Here is a 23,830-nt window from a genome sequence, read left to right as displayed (position 1 = left end):
GTCGCAGTAGTCTAAGTAGGGAAGATAAGCACTGGCTCCTCTTCAATTGCCTGTCAACAGGACTGCTCATATCTCCAACACTTGGCCTGGGGAGTGCTTTTTCCCTTTGCAGTTATCTGTCCGCCATGCATGTGCTGCTTCCCACACATGTTGGGCACACTGCTTCTTCTCCCTGGCTTGGGGACATGCTCCCGTTTCTTGCCTCTGTCTGAAATCCTCCCGTTGGCCCTTTTCTGCTGCCTGTCTCTGTTTTTATAGTTATTTCTTTCACCTTGTTTGTGAGTTAAAAACAGAAATTTATTATTTCTGTTACACAATCCCATATCTTTTAGGTTAACTTTTATGCTGCATGGTGCTTCTGCAGGTTAAGGCCTCTCCATCCCTTCTGCCACAGTCCTCCACCTTCCCCCATCTTTCCTTTGTCCCCTCAAGCTGTGAAGACCAGAGGGTCAGGGTATAATTCTACTGCTTCTTTCATTTGGATTGAAACTATTTGCACATCTTTTGTGAACCGATAATTTATGCATTTATATATTAACAAACACTCAGTGATGACTTTAATTAAGCTGCTGTGCACTCTCTAGCTTCTTTCACACCCCCAGCTTTCCAGTATCTGTGAATTTGGAAGGGGGCGAGACTCTCTGGAGGAGGAGACTCTCTAGAGTCTCAGTGGCTGGTGATGGGTGTCCCTGTTGTGTATTTTTATTGCCTCAGGGATGTCCCTCTGTGCCCAGCCTCTCACTCACCCACTCTGACTCTCATGGTGCAGGCATCCCAGCAGATGCAAGTTGGCTCCTGGTGCTCAGCTGAGTTGTAGTAGAGATAATGGAGAGGGTTTTAAAGCTTTCCTCAAATCCTCTCCTTGGGGAAATCTAAATGTGAGTGCAGTTCACCTGTACCTACACATTCAGATTTCATGGCAACATGCACCGAGTCCTGAGACTAATTGTATATAGTTATCTCTGTAGATTAGCTGTGCTGCTCTCTGAATTTGAAAGGTAACCATTCAAATAAGTGATTTGATATATAACAGAGGCTCCTGTTCCATGTGCCAGCAGCTTCCTGCAGGGCTTCATGTAGCTCTGAAGGCATGCAAAAGGGAAATGCAGCAGATCAGCATGTTCTTTGTTTACCTTTCTTCCATTTTTTACCTTGCCTGTTTCCTTTTTAACATTTTATGACCAAGTTGACTTAGTTGGAGTGGATTTTTAGCTGCAGTTTGTTTGCTTGATTGAAAGAGCTCTATTTTATCTCAAGCCAAAGCAATGCTCTAAAAATCTCTTCAGAGATGAGGTTGCATGGGGTTTTATTTATCCTCTAATGCAACTTCACTTTTCATATATTGTTTACTGCATCAGAAATAGTAACTAAAATATGTATTTTATAGTCTACCTCAACAGTAAAGCAACATGGAGAAGAATTGTATTTCCTTTTATGTGACAGTGTCTTGGTTTGAAAACAAACCAGTGGGAGATCACAAGTCAAGACTGAAATTAAAAATAAGTGAAATAATACAAGGAAAAGCACTGACAAAGTCAGATACAACCTAACACCCGGTTAGGGTGGTAGTAGCACTCCAAACTGAAGTAGTCCAGTTGAAGTGGTGATCCTGTGAAGGTCTAGTCTCCAGCTGAAGATCCAGTGGTAGCTCTGGTCCTCTGGGAACCCAGTAGACAGGGCTCACTCAGGCAGTTCCAAGGCCAGGTTATATCCACGTGGGAACACCTGGTTCCTCCCTCCTGGGCAGAGCATCCCACAATGGGATAAGTCCATGAGTCACACGGTGGGTCCCTGATGGCCCATTGCCTGTCATGCGGGGTGGGTCATTAGCAGCTGATAATAGCTAACAGATGGCCCATTGCCTGTCATCCGGAGTGGGTCATTAGCAGGTGATAGCAGCTAACGGCCCACAGCTGGTGGTAATAGAATACTTAACTACATCTATATTGCAACCTAGGACAGACAGCTAGTTCTGAAAGCAAAAAAAAATCACATATTGACAAGAAGTTAGAGGAGCAGATCACATTTTTAATGAGATTTCACAGACACCCTGCCCTGTGGAGGTAGTGACTTGCAGCAGAGGCCCATGAGGGGCAGGATCTGCTCAGAGTAACATCCCCACAGAGCTGTGGACCAGCCACTTCTTCTGGAAGGTTTAGTAGTTATTTCAGCTTTAATAACCAACAGATTAAAAAAAAGAGAGAGTCAGACTTATGAAGACCCATGTCACTATATGTAGGCAGTAAAAACCTCAATGGCTTCTGATCCCTTTTTTCTCCTTTCTTCTTCCAATATCTTTTTCTGTTTCTGAATACTGCCTGTCTTGAGGTCATGAAAATTTGTTATTCCAGACATAGGGTTTCTTCCCCCAAAATGGGGTTCATGCAGTCTTTTGCTTTTCAGTTTATATGATCTTAGAAACATATTTCTCAAGAGAGTAGAGAAGGTCTTATGATACTACAAAGAGGCTTAAAAAAGATATCAGCTATTTCTAAACAAGCAGCAAATTATAATGGTTGAACTAGATTGAAAAATGTCTTTCATATTTCATTAAACACCACAGGACTGAATCAGCTGAGTCAACTCGAGTGGCTCTTCTCAGAAAAGACAAGAGGCCACTTATTTCCCATTACCACATAAAGTGTTTTTCAAATGTACCTGAAAGTTATAAATAAGGACAAAGGACAATGAAGAGTTTTCTTATTTTTTTTCTCTTCAGATGGGATGAAATTGCAATTGTTAGTGCTGTGAAACAAACCGAAAGCGAGAGTCTAAAATAAAAATGGCTTTGAATGAAAAGTAAAGCTTTTGCGCAAATTCCTACAATATTTTCCACATGTGACATTCAGCCAATCTGTCAAATAGCTGATATAATGCAGCTTTGGTCTTCCTGTTTCTAGAAAATATTTCCCCTCGGAGACCTCCTGACTGTTTCTCTAGTTTTTACTGTTCCTAGATTTCTTTAATCCCTTTGCCAAAGGCACCTTTCCAATCACATTCCCTCAAGATACAGATTCCAAAACCTCTTCTCTCACTTGTTAAGACAATGATCTCTTGTCCCTTCAAAAGGTGTTTCCTGTACAACTGGTCCTAGTAATCTCGCTGGGTGCCATTTCTCATCACAGAGATTTAGGGTAGGTGCAGGGTAGTATTTTGTCTTGCCAGAGATCTTGCTGTGTTGCATAGGTAAGTAGTGCTCAGAATAAGTGAGAGAATGAGCCTCTTGTAGAATAACTACAGGAATATGAAGCCAGCTGTTATAATTTCTGCTCATTCTGTAGATATGACCACCAAGCACCCAGCAAAATGACCAGGTCTTTGTTTATCTGAGGATTATTCTAAGGAAGAATAATGTGTTATTTACTTAATGATGTCAAAACATTGTTGCCCTTGACTCCCACCACTAGAGTATTTCAAAATGGAAAACAACGCCTTTGCAGATACTGGGTAGGGTCTGGAATGTCATGTTATACCTTCAAGGTTAATTTGGCAAGGGACTAAAGGAGAAAGCTCAGTGCAGAAGACTAAGGCAAGCTGTTTGATAAAAGGTTCTGTAGATTAGATCACTGCTATACTTCCACTTGTGATGCGAATAGCAATGAATTGATCCACCTACAAGGTCATCTGCCTATTACTAACACAGTCACTTGTATCACAGAATTACAGAGTCATAGAATATCCTGAGCCAGGAGGGACTGACAAGGATCATTGAGTCAAACCCCAACCCTGCACAGGACCATCCCCCAAGAGTCACACCTTGTGCCTGAGAGCATTGTCCAAATGTGTCTTGAACCCCATCAGGTTGGTGCTGTGACCACTTCCCTGGAGAGCCTGTTCCAGTGCCCAACCACCCTCTGGGTGAAAAACCTCTTTCTAATATCCAACCTAAATCTCTCCTTACACATCTTCAGGCCATTCCCTTGGGTCCTGTCACTGGGCACTACAGAGAGAGATCAGTGCCTGCCTCTCCTCTTCCCCTCATGAGGAAGTTGTAGACTGCAATGATGTGTCCCCTCAGTCTCCTCTTCTCCAGAATGAACAGACCAAGTGATTTCAGCTGCTCCTCATACAGCTTCCCCTCAGCGCCCTTTGCCATCTGTGTTGCCCTCCTTTGGATGCTCTTCAATAGCTTAATATCTTTCTTATATTGCTCTTTCAGAAGCAAAAAATGAGAGGTCAGAAGAGGTCATAGTAGCTCTTTATGGTTTTTTTTTTCCCCAGTTTCCTACTCCTGAGGAGGATAACAAGCAGCTTTAACAAGCCCTGAGGCTTTACAATCGCTTAGATTTCCCAACATCTTAATTGCTTTCTGTGGTATGTATCCGTGAGAGCGTGATAAGGCTAAAATCCAATCTGAAATCCCATGAGTGTTTACAGATGTAGGAATCTGATTGGGATGCAGGACACAGCTGTACCCTTTCCTCTGGGTTCTGCCAACACCATAAGCCAAACACCCTGAGTTTTGGAGAGATCGTAATCAGTCAAGATCTGCATCAAAAATGTGCAGCTCAGATCCACTTTCGGTCTAAAATATGACAGGCCACGTGCCAGAGGACACATACCTAATTACCAGGCTGCATTGATTATTCCTTCTTCTGTACTTTTCTCAGTAATTTTAGAATAAATTATATCTTTGGCAAATTACACAAGGAGATGCTTATACACTTAATTAGATGTTTACCTCTCATTTTCTTCATGCAATGGTATCCAGTCCAGATTACAGGAACTCAGAATAATTTTTCTGTATGGTCACATTTTCCCAGGGTTAGATTTCAATGAAAGAAAACCCAAACCAAAACAACAAAACCAACAGTAAGGCTTTTGGTTGGGGGAATATTTACACCATATTCAGCTTTTTTTCTTCCTTTAATATGAAAATGAATAGTATCAAGGGATGGTGTCTCGGCTACTTGCAATCCATTGGAAAATGCATATTTGGAATGAAAATACATAATTTATTAAATGTATTGCTTTAAGTGAGAAACTTGAAATTGAGTTTACTAAGGCTGGGGATTTGAGGTTATACTTGGCATAGGCTACTCAGTCTGCTGAATTATTCAATGCTAAGCCTGCCAGTGGGAATAACAAGAAAACAGCCAGATTTCGAAATATGTTTTCATTTGATTGGGAAGAAAAAGTTTCAAAATTAAATAGCTACATTCAAAAAAATATTTATTCCCTCTTCATTGAACAACTGTTGACAGATGACTGCAGTTCTGCCTATGAAAGGAGTACCCGTGTGTATTCACTTAGTGGCACTTAAGAGAGTTTTAAGAGACTTACTGTCCATTAAACTGACACAAATATTAAATAGAACTGGAAATTCCTTCCCTTTGAAACAATATTTTTTCAAACTAACTAAAAAGGACATATATGCTAGAAGATAAGGAGAAAATGCAGTCACAATGCTGATGTCTTTTACACCTGTTTGAGGAAATCAACTTAAAACAGAAACCCCTCTGTAAGGATTTCCCTTTTGCCACGAGACTGGTTCCCTATGTCAGAAAAGGACTCTGATTTCCTTCAGAAATTGGACGAGTTGTGCAAATAGTGCTCATTTTTCTTTACATGTTATCACAGGAAAGTCTGCTTTAATGGAAGCTACATCTGGCTTTTTGTTATCTAAGTGTCAGATGACCTGGAGTCTGAAAGATTTCTTATATATATAACGAAAAACAATTTCTTGGCAACACATATCTCTAACCACCACAAAAAAAGAATTGTTTCAGGAACTGAAGCAAAACCCCTCATTTTGTCCAATTATATATTTTTTCATCATTAGTAGGGGGTAACTCCTCTTGATAACAGCAGGCCCTTTTTCTCCTCATCTCAAGGTTGTATAAGACCTCAGCAGATAGGAGAGATCAAAGTCACTGAGAGCACAGTCCATTTTACCTAAGCCAAGTCACACTGTTTTGTTGGAACCAGGAATTGCTAGCAGGGAACAAAAACATCCATGTGAATCTTGAAACTTTTCATTCCTGTCAATCCCATTTTTCCCACAGCATACAATATTCTACCCACAGCTCTCCTGTGCCCTACAACCAACACTTCAAATAATCTCATTGAGAAGTGATGAAGACAATCTCTGCTCATGCTTTTGGTCTCACACCTATGGTTCTGCACTTGCTTAGCAAAATATAATCCCCTAAAACTGAATTCCTGTTTTTGACATTTCATTTAATATGTCATAAATTTGTACTACAATTGATTGGTATAGATCATGTTACCACTAATATTTCAATAATATACTATTTTATCTATTCTTCATCATGTTTTGGTAAAAAGACTAATGCTTTTTGTATTTTCATTCATTAATTTTATCAATAAGGGAAACAACTGTCAAGCCTAGAAGCAGCACTTCTGCAGATTAAAAGGCTGTGGAAAATTTCTACATTTGTCCAAGGAAAGACATTTTAGATGAGGAATAAACCAACAGAATGATTTGAAGAAAACACAGAAATATACATTTAATTGGCATGTAAAAGTCCCTTGGAAGAGAAAGTTCTGCATTTTTAATACAAGCATAGACAAGCTAGCTTTTCTCATGTTCAAATAGTTCATGAACCAGTGACTAACAAACTGCAAATATTTCTGAATATCTTTCTATTTAGCAATATAAGACAAATATTTCAGCTTGATGACAGTAGATCAGAAGTATGGAACAACAAATACAAATTGGATTTTTTTTCACCCTAGGGCTTGAGAAATATCCCCAAACTGAGTAATAACTCTGGTCACTTCTCTGTCTCACTCTTGTCCAGTCTGTGAAGGGCTCTCAAATATGCAAATGCAAACAAGAAATAAGAAATATGTGTGGCAGTACACAGAAAGGTGGTTACCTAAAAATTTTACCAAAAAAAAAATAAAAAAGGAGAGAAAAGTATAGATTACAGCCTGTTGTAGGGCTATTAAATTAATCTGGAGCTCTTCCATCAGCCTCAATGACCTTTGTATCAGACCTGCCACTGCTTCAGTGAAGAGCAGAGTTCTCATCTCCTGCAGAAACTGTCTATTCAAGCCAAAAGCTACTCTCTGTGCTGAAGCCCTCCCACCCCAGGTGGGGCTGAATTCAGACTACGCTTCAGTCAGGGCACCTGAGCTGAAATCCAGCCTATTTAGCAAACACAGAACATTGTTTATTGAAGCAGATATCCCACTTAAAATACAAGCGTCATGTGGATGGACTCTGTCCAACTCTGCTTTGAGTCCAATGGACTGGAATGAAATTGATCTGTCTACTGCTGCTGCTCTGTGGCAGTCTGGCAATACAAACCAGTGGTGAATTTAAGGGACAACTTGAAAGGTATTTGACCCAGGAATAAATGGCTACAAAGGGGAATGGGCAGGGTGGCATGATCTACTCAGCACAGTCATTTTAAGGTAGGGTCATGACCTTTAAGTCTTTTCAGTAGGTGAGCCCATTGCCCTGTGCAGCAGTGAGAACAAGGGACTGGACAGTGGAAAACAGCTTGCATATGCCAGAGGAATTTTTCCAGTGTGTTTCCTGTTCTGTAGGGGAAATAATTCACTTGGATTTGCCCAGCTCCTATGCAACTCTATAGAATGCAAAACTGATATGAAAGCAAAGTGCTTACGGGAAATATGAAATCAGAGTGGTGTGCTTCTGTAGTCCTTTCCAAATACAACAAATTAGTGTAATGGTTTGGTGGCTTTTTTTTATTTAAAGTAAAACAGGTCTTGAAAAATTCTAATAATTCAGAAATTACTTTAATCTTTTCCTATTTGAAATCTTTTAGCAACTTAAAAGATGTAATCTTTTTAGCAGGAACCTTTCTTACATGATTCCTAAAATGATTGTTTTCTGTAATTGCTTCTTTACTTTTTATTTCTTTAAGTGAACCTACTCGAAACAAATTTAGGCTGCTATTCTGAGCAATTTTTATGACCTTTTGCTATGTAATGAAGTAACCCCTTGGGCTTAACAAGGACTGAATGAACTTACATGAAAAATAATATGAGCTGCTCCAGTCACCTCAGCTTAACTAAAATAAAGATGAAGGGTTTTTCATTAGTATTCACCCATTTGGAAACACATCTCAGCAGGTAAATTTATACATGAATCCTCATATAAAATCATTCTCCATAACTCTTGTAATTAAAAAATTTCCTGTAACTTCCCTACATAACTCTCCATGCCATTTTCATCATTTTCCCTCAGCCCTGGAAAATGATGAAATGCTGGTTCCATTTCTAGCTGGTTCTTGCTGGTGTGCAAGAATCTCAGCACTCCTCTAGGCCACATTTCTCCTTGCTGACAGTTATACACTTCCCAGCACAAACCACAAGATCAAAGCAAACTTCTATCTGCTGCGCAACAGCTCAACAATTTTGGAACAATTGGAAAACCTAGAGGCTTTCAGAGGTCATTCACCTCTCCCTTTTTGTTGCATCACCACACTCGCTGGTTTTTCATTAAGATATGATAGGTTGGGGTCTTTCCACGCTTTGTTCTCTTCGTGTAATAATTTGCATGTTTTTGCTCCACACTTTCAGTTATTTGAAATGTTAACATATTTTGTCTTGGGAAGATTATTCATATACCTGAATTAGAAACACTATATCATATCTCATTCCTGGGGTCAAGACAGAGTAATAATTGTGGTATAGAAAATTAAGTCCAGGTTTCTATGTATTAATTGTATTTATGAATGTCAGTGTATTGACAGCTTTAATCACAATATTGTAACTGATGGTATCACTTGAATCAAAACGAGTTGTGATATATGAAGCCAAATTGTCATCTTGGCACTTCTGTGAGAATAAAATGTCTGGCAGTTATTTCTCACTAATGGTTGCACCAGCATCAAAACAAGCTTTGAAGGGCTGGTATGTATAATATCATGCCACCCTCTATCAGTCCTAAAAGATAGAGCCATTCTGGTGCAATGTGCAGATGGAAAAAGACCCTTATTGGCCAGCACAGAGTAGGAAAATCTTCAGGGTACATCTATCTTTTTGAGTGTTGAGTCTCCTAAATTAGATTCATAGATGACCCTCTTGTGCTTTCTCTTCAACTAAGCCAGTAGAAACAGAATATATACATGCATAAGTATATGTACACATTTATATATGCATACATTTTCTGCCAGAAGCTAGATTTACCTCTTCTGTATACTAATTTTCTCTCTCTCTCTGTCTCTCTCACACACATGGGTTCAATCCCCATGTGGGCCATTCCCTTAAGAGTTGGACTTGTTGACCCTTGTGGGTCCCTTCCAACTCAGAATATACTGTGATTCTGTAATGTAATGATTTAGAATGTAATTCATCAGTATTCCAAGGCACCTGAAGTTTGTTGTGTTTCCACATGGCCTGCCATTACAGCAAATATCCAGAGCTTCCATTGCATTTTTGAAATGTAGACAACAACTTTTACACTACAAGAAATAAATACAGGATATAACCTACAAACTAATGCTGGAAGGCACAGCTGAAATTTCTTTTTAAATCAAATTTATTTAAAAAATAGTTATACTCTCCTTACATACCCCTTCACACTGGTAACTCTACTAGACATTTTTAAGGTATGACATAAATCATTAAATACATTAAAGAAGACAAGTTGTAGGTAGATTGTCTGACAGCTGCTTATTTTCTCCTCATAAATGTGCAGTGGGAACACCATGCATGATGCACACAGACTCAGCCACGTGCCTCTGGTACCCAGCGATTGTTCTCCCGGTGCTCTTGCTGTTGTGTGGCTCTCATAACTCAGCCGCAGGCTCGTGCTGCAGGATGGCAGCACACGGCTCTGAGCACAGAGCTGTTTGAGCAGCTCCCGTGGCAGCAGGGTGCCTGGCCCTTTGCAGTCGTGCCTTTGAGTCACGGTGGCGCCGGCTGCGGCAATAAAATTCCCAAGGAGGGAATGGAGCCTGCATCCCACCACAGCCCCATGTGCAGGGCGCTGCGGCTTCCCGTCTCGTAGGAAGTGCCCACTCTGTGACCTGCCGTTTCTGCTGTCTGAACGGCTGTCTCTGAGCTTCCTGCAGCAAAACAAAACAGCACTGAAAGTGTCTCTCTCTTCCTTTTGTTTCACTATTTTCCTTCCACAGGGGCTCTCTGAACTTGTCTGCCCAGCTGGAATTAATACACCCAGAGTCTCTGCAGAGAAGGCTGGGGAAGTAGAGGAGGCCCAAGGGGGTGGTGTGCGTATTTGCTGTTGATACACAGTCATAAATCAGAACCAGTTTATCATTCCATTGGATGTCTGAGGCAGATCAAGGACAAAGGAACCTCAGTTTTTGACTCTCTACACCAACCTTTTATGTGCCTGGTGCTCAGACTTGTATCAACAGCCCTTGGCATAAGTAGTAACAAATGCCAAGGAGAGAAAGGCAAATCTTTCTGCAGCTGAACATAAGTCAGGATGGATTATAGGCAGGCTGAAAGGACTTTATATCTACCTGAGCTTCAGAGCTGGCAGCTCTTTGTGGAAGAGTCTGAGGCGAAGGTGAGGTAAGCAGGGAGGGAGAAGGGGAAGGCAACTGCAGAAGTGTTGAGCACTATTCTCAAGTTAGTTTTTTCATGCCACTCTGTGGTAGGAGCAGCTTGGCACCAGCTGGTATGTAACCCAGCAGAATATTGCCCTAGTAAAACACCCCACTGGTGTATTTGTATCACAGGAAAGTGTCTGGCTTCTGGATTTCCCCTCTCCAGGGCAAGGCAGGTATCAAGAGAAATAAGGAAGGAGATATGCCAGGGTTTTCTCCAGACAGTCCTTCTGAGAAAGTCTACATTCTTGTGCAAACAGAGATATATTTCAAAGGTGAATGGGATTTAGAGGGTTTTTCCTGCATTTCACTGTAACTGTAAACCTGGAGAGGTTCCTGCTTTAGGCTTTGCTTTAGCTTTAGATCCCTGGCACACTGATATCTGTGCGACATTCATGCCAGATGGAGGAGATCCAGCTGAGCACTACACATACAAATGTCTCAATGTTACCTAAGTCCAGTTTGGATCACTGCAACTAGATTTCTCGGAGTAGTCTGAGTGACAGGTCAGTCAGCAGGCCAGTCTCAAAAGTTTTAATGGATGCTCTTGAGTTGTCTTCCCTGGCCTCCATAGTCATGCAGTAGGCTTTGTCTTCTACAGTAGTTCATGGCCTCTAGCCTCAAGCCTCAAGCATGCATGTCCTCAGTGTCAGAACACAGAACCACCAGCTGGGTGGGATCCAAAGCAATCCTGTCGTTATTTAGATCACCTTGAACTCAAAACAATTAACCCACAGAAATGATAACCATTATGTCTTAATGCCTGAGATGTAACGCATGAGACCTAAACAAACTCAGGACCAACTGCTACAATAAATGTAGCCTCTCTGCTCTGGAAACACTGGGATGGAGCAATGGGTGGGTGGAGGACATTCTGCTACTTTTGTGTTTAGGAGCCACTTTGTTCAGTCTGTGGTACAGTCACAGCCACATAGACCCCAGCCATTACATGCTGGAGTATGTGGTTCTTACTGTTCTCTGATCAGTACTGAGTCTAAGAACTGTTGTCAGTTTCATTTACAAATCATAGAAATGGGGTAGAAGTTAGGTGATGGACTTCCTCAGAACCAAGCCCAAGATTTTTGCATTTAATGGTCAGCTAAGTTTCTCTCTTATGTTGCCTAGAACCTTGAATGGAGATGCAGTCTTCATTTTTAAAGGGGAATTTACAGAGAAGAGAGAGATCTGCTCCAAGAGGGAATTTTGGTGTTAGATTGTGACAGAAATAGCAAGTTTGTTTTACAGAAAAAGAAGATGATGAGGTCTTAAGTTTCAATACCAATCAAAGAAGAAGATAGGAGCTTTATATAAAATTTACAATAGAAATAAAAAAGTTGAGAAGGTTTTCTGAAGTAACAAGTAAAGTAAATTTGATTCAGTAAGTCCCTGGGCTGATTTGCATTCCTAAAAATAACCATCATTTCGGAACATAGATTTGGCCCAATGGGTGAAGTTATTAGTCAACCCTATCTGGTATTCAGCCTGTGTAGTAACAAGTAGCACGTGGAGATGAAATGGAATTACAGACAAAGCATGCTGTCCTTACCCAATCAGACGTTGCTACACCTGGTGTGAAGCATTTCTTTCCAGCTCTCACTGCTGATGACCTTGTCCCTTCAAGTATCAGGCTGAATGCCCTTATCTCCTACAGAGCTATATATAGTACTTTGTTGTTGTAAAATCTGGCACCAAGAAGGGGTTTTTTTACACATTAACCATAGACTGATTGTGGTCGTTGGGACTACTGGACTTTTCAAACCACAATATTCTAAAAATACCACTGAAAGCCTTGACTCTCCACGTGGAAAACAACAGACACTCAGACTCTTGGAACAAGGTGTAAAGTTTATTCTCAGGTAAGTTATGGTGTCATGATTGCAGCAAGTCATCTGGGAGGAAAGCTGAGCAAATAGAGCTGGTGGGAGATTTATTGATGAAATGGGAAGAATGTGTCAGACCTCCTACCCATCTGTACTGAGAGAGTCTGACATGTCCATTACATGTGGTCAAGAGAGTTATTGTCCAGTGTCACAGACCAGAGCTAAGTAAGAATTACCAGCTGAGAAGTAGCAAAAAGTAGCCAGCAGTTTCCTTTTCTTTCTGGTGTCAATAGCTTTCTATCAGAGCAGAAAAGCAAGACTCATGCACTCCTGAACCTGTATTTATCCTAAGGGAACATCAATGACAAACTGTTCTTCAATATTTTTTTCCTGCCTACAAAAACTGCCTGGAAATGATGTGAAGATGTAGCTTGCAGGCAGGAATGGATGGCATTAACTAAGGGGAAACATCACCTTGGTTTGTTCCTTGGACCTGATGCATCTTTTTAAGATTGAAAATGTTTTTAATGCTCAAGCAGTTTAAACAACCTCAGTGGTAGATGCCAACTGGTCACTGAAGTGGCATCTAGGCAAGGACAATGCACGCAGTATCACAGCTACTGTATTCTTTGAAACATACATCTCAAAAAAAAAAATGGAACAGCTCAGAAAGAAGTAGGTAGTCAGATAAAAAATCCCACTTTTTCTTCTTTTTATCTATTTAACACCAGAAATACTGAATGAGCACAGTCTAAGAAATATTCATGTCATCAGTGACATGGGTTTGGGTGGGGAAGAAAAGGAGTACACAGCCAAGAAAATGGTATCTATCATGCTCATGGGTTTTAGTATTTGCATTCCCATTCTGCTAATAACTTCTGCCATGTCTGTCTGTGTCTATTGTCAGACCTGCTCAGTCTGAAATTGCCTTGAAGTCACTTTCAACTTGCAGATTAGGAAAGTGACAAAAGTACATAAGTTTTCTCAGCAAGTCACTTTCGCTGGCAGCCCTCTAGCCTAGTCCAGAAGCTATCTGTATTTATCACCATCTCACAGAAGAGTTGTACTGCTTCCAGAGGAGCTCTCTGCTTTTGTGCAGCAGAACTGTCACTCCCTCAATATCAGTAAGTCCAAAGTGAGCAGCTAATATCCCCTGGCAGTGGTTCCAGGACGCCTGGGTGCTACACAATAAAGATCAAGTTTTTCCAGAAGATGAAGGGCTTGCTATTCTGGTTAACAGGGGAGACCCCTTACTGACACTCCTTCCAAGCACATTAGTTTTATTTTTAACTCCTGTTTGCTTTAGTCTCGTTGTTGGCACCAGGGATAAAGCTTTTTTCCATTGCCAGCTAAGGGTGTCAATACCTAAACACATAGGTAGGTACTGATTGAGAATCTCCAAAGCACATCACTCTGCAGTGCTCAAATCAGTGGGAGTTAGGCAGTGCCAAGCATGGAATGTTTAGATATTTAACTTCTATCCAGCCTCTATTTTGAGGCACTTAAATACAATCCCATAAGCCTCAGAGGCTACAGCCAGTTACCTCCTGTGGTAGTGACCAGCAATTCTACTGAGAGGGACCATAGAATACTAGATTGGAAGGGAGCTCAAGGATCATCTGATCCAGCTTTTCTTGGCAAAAGCATAATCTAGACAAAATGGCCCAGCACCCTGTCCAGACAAATCCTAAAAGTGACCAATGCTGGGGAATCCACAACTTCCCTAGGGGGATTATTCCAATGGCTGATTGTTCACTCTCATTATGAAAAGTTTTCCTCCTGTGTCCAGTTGGAATCTCCCCAGAAGTAACTTGTACCAAATACCTCTTGTTTTTTCTGTACGACTCCTTGTAAAAAGGGAATCTCCATCTTTGGAGATGCTCTGAAACAGCTTGATAGTTGCACAGCTGAGGAGAGTATGTTGTTGTCTTGCATGTCTTTGAAATTTTATGTTTATCTCACAGTGTATCCAACTACTAGTGGGTGCACACAGAGCTGCCTTGAGTCCTGTCGAACCTTAGTGACTGAACTGACCCATCACGGCCCAAGGAAACAGTATTCATGGACATTCTACAGGCTGCTCTGATACGCATTTGGAATTACCCACCACAAATTGATCTGTAATATGGAAACACATTTATGGATTTATTCTTTTTTCTTTTGCTAAACTGTGCCAAATATTTACAGCTCAGGCTGTAAGTGAAATGCAGATTTCATGCAGGGATACTTTGCATTTTCCAATTCCATGCATATGTAATAATTTCTTTGTTGTTCATCCTTCTGCCATCATGTCAGCTGTTAATAGTATCATTCTCTCTCTCCATGAGTGGTATGGTGTACTCCAGGAGCCACAGAGGTTATATCTGCACTGATTGCTGTGCTCATCGGCCAGAAGCACTCTCTCTTGCCTCCACAGAAACAGCACAGTATCCTTGAGAAAGTGGTTTAAACACAGCCATAGGCCAAATCCACTCCCGTGGTAACCACTAAACGAGAAAGTTATTTCAGGCATACATTTGGCCTTATTTGTCAGCAGTCCTTTCAAAACCTCTCTCTGCTTCAGTCTGAAGGAAAGTGGTGGCAATATGCCATCAGCAGCTGACTAGCATGACACTTGGTCCAGAAATGGGGTGAGTGAGGTTATCAGAAGGTAATTCAACATCATTGTCACCATTCAGTCACCATTTTCCCTGGCTGCGTTGCCATGGAGTTGTAGCATATACTACACAAAATAACAACGTTATTTTAAGACAACTATGCAATGAACTTCTGTCCCGAGTCCACCAGGCTCCCTACATGCTGATTGCTGGGATGCTAACTAACTGGAGCTTGCAGGTTTGCCATTGATGGAAAACTCAAAAGTTCACATTTTACCAAACAACATGATATACCTCTATGGCATGGGTATAAGGTATAGTTATGCATGACCAGTATTAGCTGAATGTTCTTAGACTGTATCTGTGGAAAATTAACATTTCCCCCTGATGTGCTTGACTGGTTTCATGTCATTCCTCTGGCGAGAGAGACAGAATTACAAAAGCTTTTTTTTCTTTTTTTCCATGCACCATAGCCAACAATGTTGTGCGTTATTAGCCTGTAGCACAATTTCTAAAACTGGAATTTCCATTGCTTGCAAGGCAGACTACAAGTTTTCTTTTTGGAAAGACTGTATCTCTTTCTCTCTGGTGCCTTTCTCCTGTACCTCTCCAAAACATATGTTTTCAGTCTTTTTCATTTATATGCAAGAAATCACTGCCGACAGACATTTTTCCTTTGCAGTTTATCTTCCACTGACTTCCTAAAAAAATAAAAGAGATAAGGAAGAGAAACCAGAGGTGGATTTACTGGTTTGATAGAAGAGAGATGAGGAAATAAAAAGAATAAATTCCTCTGTTCAAAGGTGAGCCTGCCAGAATGCAAACCAAAGATTTGCTAAATTCCGGAAATGTTCAGGTCATTTTTCCTTTTCCTTTTTTGTGCGTCAAGGTGCAGTCTGTAAGGAAAAGCCAAACTATTGTGGAAAAAGTGGTTGTTCCCAGTATCTTCAGTTGGCACCAGAAGCACCAGTTCTAGGAAGTCTCCCAGGGAAGTTGCTTTTTATACCTCCACTCTAATTTTAGAGACAAGATATTAGGATAATGTCTTGCATCCATCCTTGCAAGCATCCACTTTGCAAGAGTCTTCTGCAAACTGAATCCTACTAGAGCCTTTCATGGGTCATGTGTGTCTCCCAGAAGCCCTGGATTTCAAGTCATGATCTTTAAAAGCATGGATCACTCTTTATTTCCTCATTTAAGATGGCTGTGACATAACTGAACTCCAAGCTGACAACTACAGGAAAGAGTATTCAGAAATCAATAGTGCCTGAGTACATTAAAAAAAAAAAAGAAAAAAAAAAGGACAAAGACATCTCAGTTTCTGAGGCTCAGCCCAGGAGCCAGGGCTCACATCTGATTGCTCTAAACAGTACTTACTAACTACAATCAACCAAAAGGGATTTTATGAATCAGTATTCGCTTCTGTGATCACTATGGACTTTGTTAGCTTGGTCCCCCACTGGAACTCCCCCATAGCCAGAGACCTTTGTCATGAGTCTGGCTGGCATCCCAGCAGCACCTACTTCCATCTGAACTGGATGCCATGAGATCCCACCCAGAGGAATCAAGCCTCCCCAGGAACAATGAGTAATTCTTGGGAGACGCCACTGGAAGGCTGCTGCCGTGGCACGGGAAGGCCGATAACATCTCCCGAGCCACAGCAGCCCTTTGTGTCGGCAGACACAAGTGGGATGTTCCTTCTTAAGCTTTCCAGATTTGGAGGAAGTGGACCTTGAAACACAATGCTCATTGAAATAGACTTTCATCTGGGGGATCTTGCAGTGTAAGTGCTGCTCGGTGATGTGCTTTCCATCTGCAGCCGAGGCCTCCTGATGCATTTCCTGTGTTTGTTCCAGAGGGACGGATGGCAGCACCTTAAAGCAGGCACAAATTGTACTGGAGGGTGGGCATTATTCCAGGCTGTGGAAAACAGTAGGCTTTAGTTATAACAGTATCCTCAGAAGTCTCTGGTGGAAGTGGATGATACATCGAATTCCCTCCTCTCTCTCCTTCTCTCTCCATAAGAATAGTGCTCTCATTATAGAAGGGTTTAAAAGCATTTCATAGCTGGCTGTGGTGTTGCAATGTGCTCTGCTGTTCAGAGTTTCTCTTGGAAAGGAAAGGCTACCTACACTTATGACGCTAACCAGCCCTGGAGAGCAGTACTCTAACTGGGAGCAAACTGCAAGGGCTAGAACACTGAGTGCTGTTCCAGCATGGTTGGTAGATTGGAGGGGACAAGAAACACAGTTGAGAAGGACACTGTCCCTAAGAGAGAGTCACCTCAGCCATCAGCTAAGACACTGTGAGAGCAACTCAACCCAACAGTACTTTTCTTGTCATATGGCTACTCACCAGCCTTCAGGCTGTGGCTCTGTGGGATTTCTGGTTGCTCATGGAGTTTTGTAATTAAGCCTAGGCTGGCTGCAAGTGCAAATGAGTACCCCATGAGTCTGCCATGTGGACAAGTGCATAACTGAACATGGGAGCATAGTGACAAAATGTAGCTATTTCTGAGGAATAAATGTTCGCATCAAATCCTGTGGAATAAGTCCCTTTTCTGTTGTAGGGTCTAATGGAAAGAGATAGACATGTGGAGTACTTAATTGGCATCTCCCTACCAGAAGCATTTCAGGAAGTCTCAAACTGCAGGGGGATGAGACTGATAAGAAGGAAATAGAAGTAGTTGCTGTCTCACAAATCAGATACTGGGACTTAGGCCTGAGCCCAGGGCATGGATCACAAGCTGCAGGTTTTGGTGGCTGGGGATAGCTCCACTACTTAGTCATCTTGGAAGGCTCATTAAGAGGGAAAACATTGGACCAAAAAGTCATTGAGGATATGTGGCTATGGATGGTGTGTTGTATGGGAGGAGGAAATTATTACAAAAAAAAAAAATAGTATCATCCTCTCACAGTCCACTTTGGTTGCAAAATCTATTTTTAAATTTTCGTGTCTAGAAATACTTATTACTGGCAGATCTCCTCAGTGCCGATTATTCAGGCACTCTAAAAAAGCCCCCTTACTTCCATCTGCCTCTAATGACTACATGCCATCCAGCCTGAAAGGGAAAAGAATGTCTCTTTTTACTATTGATCTCTTGTCTGTCTCAATCTAGACATCACGAGGTTTCCAGGGTGGGCTCAGAGCTGTGGGGAAGGCTGAGCTGGGGCAGGCACACAGCAGGCAGAAAGGCAGTCTGCCTGCCCCACAGCACTGGATCAGAACTGAAGGCAAAGGCAGAATGAAAGGAAAATCACACAAAAGAAAATAACAAGGAAAAAATGAGAAAAAGGGGGAATTAAATGTTTTATAAAGTTTTGTAAATTTTTTACCAAGGTACTTCAGGGTATGCTAAACAAAGGGCATCCAGATACACATTAGAAAAATCAAAAGACTGTTAACTTATTGAAATATTAATTTACTGTAGTAAGGGAAAAGCAATTCAGCTCAGTGACCAAAGGAAAGTTTTGCTTAAATGTTAGGAAAAAATATGGCCAGTAAGAATTTTGGTAATAATACTAAGGATTACAATGATGGCCAAAGACTTTGGTAATGTTAGGCCTTTGCTGTATGTAATACTGTGTAAGCATATAATGCCCATCCAAGAACACTGTATAAAAGCTATCCTAAGAGCAGTTTTAAAGCTTCAGTCATCTTAAATAACTGATGAACAATTAAGCACAATAGCCGTTACCAATCGACACATGTATATGGTTATCTGTACAGTGACATCTATTCAACATGTTTTTTCCATGGCTGACATTTGGCTACCATCAGAAACTTTGATGCTTCTCACAGGGAGGTTCAAGGTGAATTGATAGACCTGAACTGGGAAAGGATGAATTTTCCTCTTGATCTGAGTTGACTGAAGAGGGTTCCTGGCTTAGGCTGAGGCTTTTCACATAACTACAGACAATTAAAACTAGGTGAAATAAATTCCAGCTTTGAAATCTTTCACCTGAAAGGCAGTATGCCTTTTCATAGAAATGGTATTACTATTGTGATTAATACAATATAATAGAAACCAAACTTTTAATTTGCTGAATTTATGAGATTAAGACATCATTTTAGAAATTAGACACTGCAGAAGAATATTGTTCCCACACTGGAGAATTCAAGGGAGCAGACTGGTAAAGAATACTATATGGTTAATACTGTCTTAGTATGACTGTGTCTTTTCAAAGTAAGGGGTACCTACAAGAGAAGCACTGTTTAGAAAGGAGCCATGCCACTTTCAAACATGCCTAACCATTTTCTGGGGCTTCTCGGATACTCTGGGTTGAAAGAAAGTGCTCTGTGTTGGAAGGCTGAAGATCTCAGAGATACTCAATATAACAATTCTTTTGATTCCTGATTCTGTACAGATGCTCGCTGTATTTTTAATTGTTCTCAATGCATCTTTGAAAAGACATCTGTATAAATCCCTAATCCATTCTTCTAGAAGTGAGTACCCAAAAGGCTTGCACTGATTCTTGGGAGTGCACCTGAGGGGAGGTCAACAGAGCAAGGTGAGATTTCCTGGGAATTATTTTAAAGGAGGCGATTCAGCAATATAACATATCAGTTTTAAAATTGTTGTTTATGCAGTTCCAGCTTTAACCATCCTCCCACAAACTTGCCAGACTAAACAGCTGCTTTTACTTGCTTTCACTGAATGTGATATTCAAAGCACGGTGGTAATTAAATGATACAATCATCACAAACTAGACCAGTTTATTAACCAAAAGTCTAAAGTGTCAAACAGTAGTAAAAGAATAAACATGATATCATGACCTCTGGTTCCACTGCTATTTCTTTATTTCTGTAGAGAACTGTCTATAGATTTAGCTAAATGATACCTTAAACAATGTCCTATCACACAGGGCCTATCCTCCCTTGGCCTCTCCTTTCCTTTAGCTGATAGCAGTCTGGATCACTTCATGTAAAATTCATTGACTAAGTAACACATTTCATAACATGGATCTCAACTGCTTTGTCACAGTGCTGCATCTTTAGCAATTTGCCATAGCATCAGAAAGTACCAGGTAGCAGGAAATCTGTAAAGCACTGCAGTGGGACAGAGTAGTCACAGCATCTCTTGGTTGCTCTGGACTGGGCAGGCAGTGAATAAGCAGCATAATACCAAATGTGGGTGTCACCAGATAAAGTATGTCAACATAATTACAGTCTAAATATTATAAGCCTAAAGCAGCTTAAGTCCCTAACTGCCTCCACAGACACACAAATCCATCATCAAAATCTGAAAAACCCTAGCTCTGCTGTTGGTTAAGTCTGGAGTTGCTTGTATTCTTCATGATACTTGATTTCTTTGTGGGGCATGAGCTGAAACACCCAAGCAGGGAGGTTTGTGTAGCACGGTGGCACCAGGACGAGCTCCAGGGAAGAGGTAGAGACTGAGGCAGCTTGTGGAGCAAGGCTCGCTTTCCTCTGCAGCTTTTCCAGCCAATTAATTAAGCTCCGCTGCGTGTCTGTCCTCTCTGTCTTTTCCTCCCTGGTTGCTGTACTGGAAGAAGATGAGGGGAGGAACTTTAATCGGCTTTTCAGTGTCCTCCTCCCTTCTGTCATTCCACCTCCATTGCCACTCTGTGCTCCCTGTACCTTTGGAGCTGGCTTTCCTAGCTGAATCAACAAGAATTGCAAGCACCTCCCTACTGACCTCCTCCCAGCTGGCTGCAGTGTTTGTGGTTGTCTTTTTTCCTCTATCCATTCAGCGTACAACGGTTTAACAAAACTCATGGTGTGCAATTAAACCTACAATTTTTCTTGCTCTCCAGGAGGCTGCTTTTGTGATTCATTTTGTTCTTCACATCCCTATTCCTGAGCCAGTAAAGGCTGAAGCTTTTAGACACAGTATGCTTTTAAGGAGCTCATCTGCAAATTGACAGCATTCCATCTAGCATTAATTTAACATTTAACTCATTGATATAACCTATTATAAAACAGGCTGCAGGGGGAGTACACATTAAAGTGCTAATAATGAAAATTTCTTCTTAAGCTGGGCTACCTGGCGACAAGCCCACAGAGTCAACTAGAAACAGAAAGCCACATCCCAAGTCCACTGCAGGATATCAGTGACTGTGTCCCCAAAAGTGCCTTCTAGGCTGACCCTGTGCCCTTGAATCCCGTGTCCCCTGGCAGCCGGAGCGCAGGAACACCAGAGCCCCTCAGGGTCCCTGGCTGTGCCTCCCTGCCGCCCGTGACGCACACACCAGGGTGTAGCAGGCTGGGGGGGCTTGGTGAGAGTCTGAAGAGCCCTCGGGAGCTTTGTCTTACGTACAAAAAAAAAAAAAGACAGAAAAAAATAGAGATCGGGGTTTGCAGTCCCTAATCAGCAATGATTGCTTCCTGTGCAGAAGTCAGCTGTTTCCATACAATAGCCAAGCTGTCCAGGCTCCAGGCGCCATCCCAAGGTCATCACTTCTCTATTGTTGTTCCCCACCCCCATGGAAAATTCCTGTGTTCTTTTATGTATAGAAGCATGTTTGGTTTGGGGCTGGTTTTTTTGTTGTTGTTGTTGGGTTTTGGTTTGTTGGTTTTTTGGTGGTTTTTTTTAGCTTGGAAACCTCACTCCTGCCTCTCGTGGTTGTGGAGGAGTTCGGCACTTGGCACTGACCTGAACTTGGCTTTTCAGAGCTTTACATTTGTTCTGCATCAGCACTGCCTGATATGCCTCCTATCTCAACAATTTTTTAAGGTTTTCAAGCAAAATACTTATCTGTGCTGAGTTCTGTGGAGGATGTAAATCACATTCAAATCTGACATATTTTTTCCAAGTTGCTTTTCTAGGAATTCCTGTGTGTCATTGCCCTCTGAGACAGTGAGAAATGAGGCCATGTAAGTTACTAGATATTGTTCCTGTATAAAATATTTATTTCTTTGCACACATAAACTCCTTGATCTTTTACATCTCCCTAGTGGAAACCCTGTGAAAGGAATGATGGCTTCCTAATAAACCATCAAGATATCATTGCACTGGTTCATTTTGAAACCTGCTGAACAAAATTCTACACCCTTAAGAATTCAGAAGTCCTGCAGAAAAATATTCATTTTGAGCAGCTTATCTGATTTCTCAGAACTCTCCCAAACCCCCTTCATTCAGCCATAGCTGATCCTGGGCAACAATAAGCAACTTTAAAAACTGCTGCCTGTTATGTGTTGCTGCTGACATTAAGTGGACAAAGCAAATTTAACCCTTTGCAAATTCAATACCATATAGTCCATTCTGCAGCATTCAGAAGAATTAAATAATTAAGAATTTCTCTAGGCATATGTAGTTTACTAAGCAGAACTAGAAAAAAAAAGTGGATTTCAGGAAGGGCCTATTCTCTCATACCCTATGCTGCAGGAATGCCAAATGAAAACAGTTTATTGCCATACCTACAGTAGGATCTCTGCCTGATATTGGCTTCTCAGGATGTTTAGTGGTGATCGCGCTCTCATGACATCATCTCTGGTGTCACTTACTGCTAATGAAACAATTGTGCTCCTCAGTCTGTGGCTTGCACAAAATTTAGGACAACTCAGTGCTTTAAAATGGAAGAGTTGATGGAGAACAAGTAAGATGAAAACTGTGTATTTAGTTATAAAAATATTTTTTCTTAATCTGTCATTTTTAAAAAAATTTTTTCCCAAGTGAACTTGTATTGATTGCCCTTACTGCTTGCTGAAGCAAGTAAGTTTGAGCCCCATCACGGCACCCCAATCTGTCTGGGTTTGGGGGTAAGGGCATTCACTTGAATACACAGACTCCTTTCAACTTGTAGGCTATTAGTGCTTGTAACTCACTCTTTAATTTCTTTCTGGTTGATTTTTTTGCAGTTTGTGCTTCTCAAGTTCCCTCAGGAGCACAGGAATCTGCTGCTCAGCTGCCAGCCAAGTTCATGAATATTTGTGCCTCTCAGACTCCTCTTCAATAGAGTATAGCCAGACAGGCTTCATAGTTCTGCTGGGAACAATCACTGTTAAAACACTTCTGTTTGAAGGCTTCTTCCCAGTTCTATGGGTTCTGATTATGTCTTTTCCAGTACATTATTGCACTGTAATAGTTTCTTTGGGGCCATTTCTAGCTCCTGAATAGATTATCATGCTATCATTAGGCAAGACACCACAAAAACCCTCTCTGATGACTGCGTAATTTTGAAAATCCTGAGTGAGTTACTATTAAATGTGAAATCTGTGTAGTATATATAGAACACAAAGTAATTTTTATGCTTTTTAGCTTCTGTGAATAGATTTTTGTACTATTTGAGGTTATTTAAAATCAAATAAAGTGTTTTGGTTGTAAACCATTGCTTTGTCATGTTAGCACAGATTCAAAATGACAGGTAGAAATTTAAGCACAAAAGGCAGCACAGATTTGCATGTGGCATTTGTACTCTGCTCTCTTACCCTTTCTCTGATTACTGTCAATATGATATTATGTTATTTGTCAGTGGGATTGTACATCTACTACATAAAGCTTTTAATTAAAGTCCCTTTTTCAAATTTTTCAAAAAATTCAGCTAGAAAAGGCTTTTTTTCCCCCAAGAGTGATTTTTCATGTCTAGTATTTACTGCCATAGCCCAATACCCAAGCCCTTTCTGCTAAGTATGGTATTCTTTGTCTTTACTGAGTGTCTGCATTCTTAGAGTTTACTTGTTGCTGTTTTCCAGAAACTGTCAAGTCCTCAGTTGCCCACAATAAGACTTAATAAAAGTTTATCTACAACCTCTACAGTAATGGCTCAGAGCACTACAATCCTTAACAACACAGTCTAGGGTTTCAGATAGCAATGTCACAGCATTATGTCTGGCAGTGATTCTTAATGGAAACACTGAATGTATGTATTTAAATACTTTAGTACAAAACCATTGTCAAATAATGTTTTAAAATTGTGAAAGAAAATGAGAAATTTCA

General features: G+C 41.0%; 2 long non-coding RNA genes across 2 annotated transcripts; one reads left to right on the top strand and one right to left on the bottom strand.

The window, feature by feature from the left end:
- Positions 1 to 6,444: 6,444 nt before the first annotated feature.
- LOC146439780 (uncharacterized) lies at positions 6,445 to 12,142 on the bottom strand. The gene is made up of 3 exons (XR_014850900.1): positions 12,061 to 12,142; positions 10,966 to 11,183; positions 6,445 to 10,007 (listed from the first exon to the last, which is right to left on the bottom strand). It is a non-coding gene; the product is annotated as an uncharacterized LOC146439780 (long non-coding RNA).
- Positions 12,143 to 12,220: 78 nt separating this feature from the next.
- On the top strand, positions 12,221 to 23,430 carry LOC146439779 (uncharacterized). Its single transcript, XR_014850901.1, has 4 exons — positions 12,221 to 12,370; positions 15,614 to 15,734; positions 21,721 to 21,768; positions 22,753 to 23,430. It is a non-coding gene; the product is annotated as an uncharacterized LOC146439779 (long non-coding RNA).
- The last annotated feature ends 400 nt before the right edge of the window (positions 23,431 to 23,830 follow it).

The sequence above is a fragment of the Lichenostomus cassidix genome, chromosome 3 (genome assembly GCF_008360975.1).
Source record: "Lichenostomus cassidix isolate B80296 chromosome 3, HeHo_3.0, whole genome shotgun sequence".
NCBI lineage: Eukaryota > Metazoa > Chordata > Aves > Passeriformes > Meliphagidae > Lichenostomus > Lichenostomus cassidix.
This window is presented reverse-complemented; position numbering and strand designations above follow the sequence as displayed.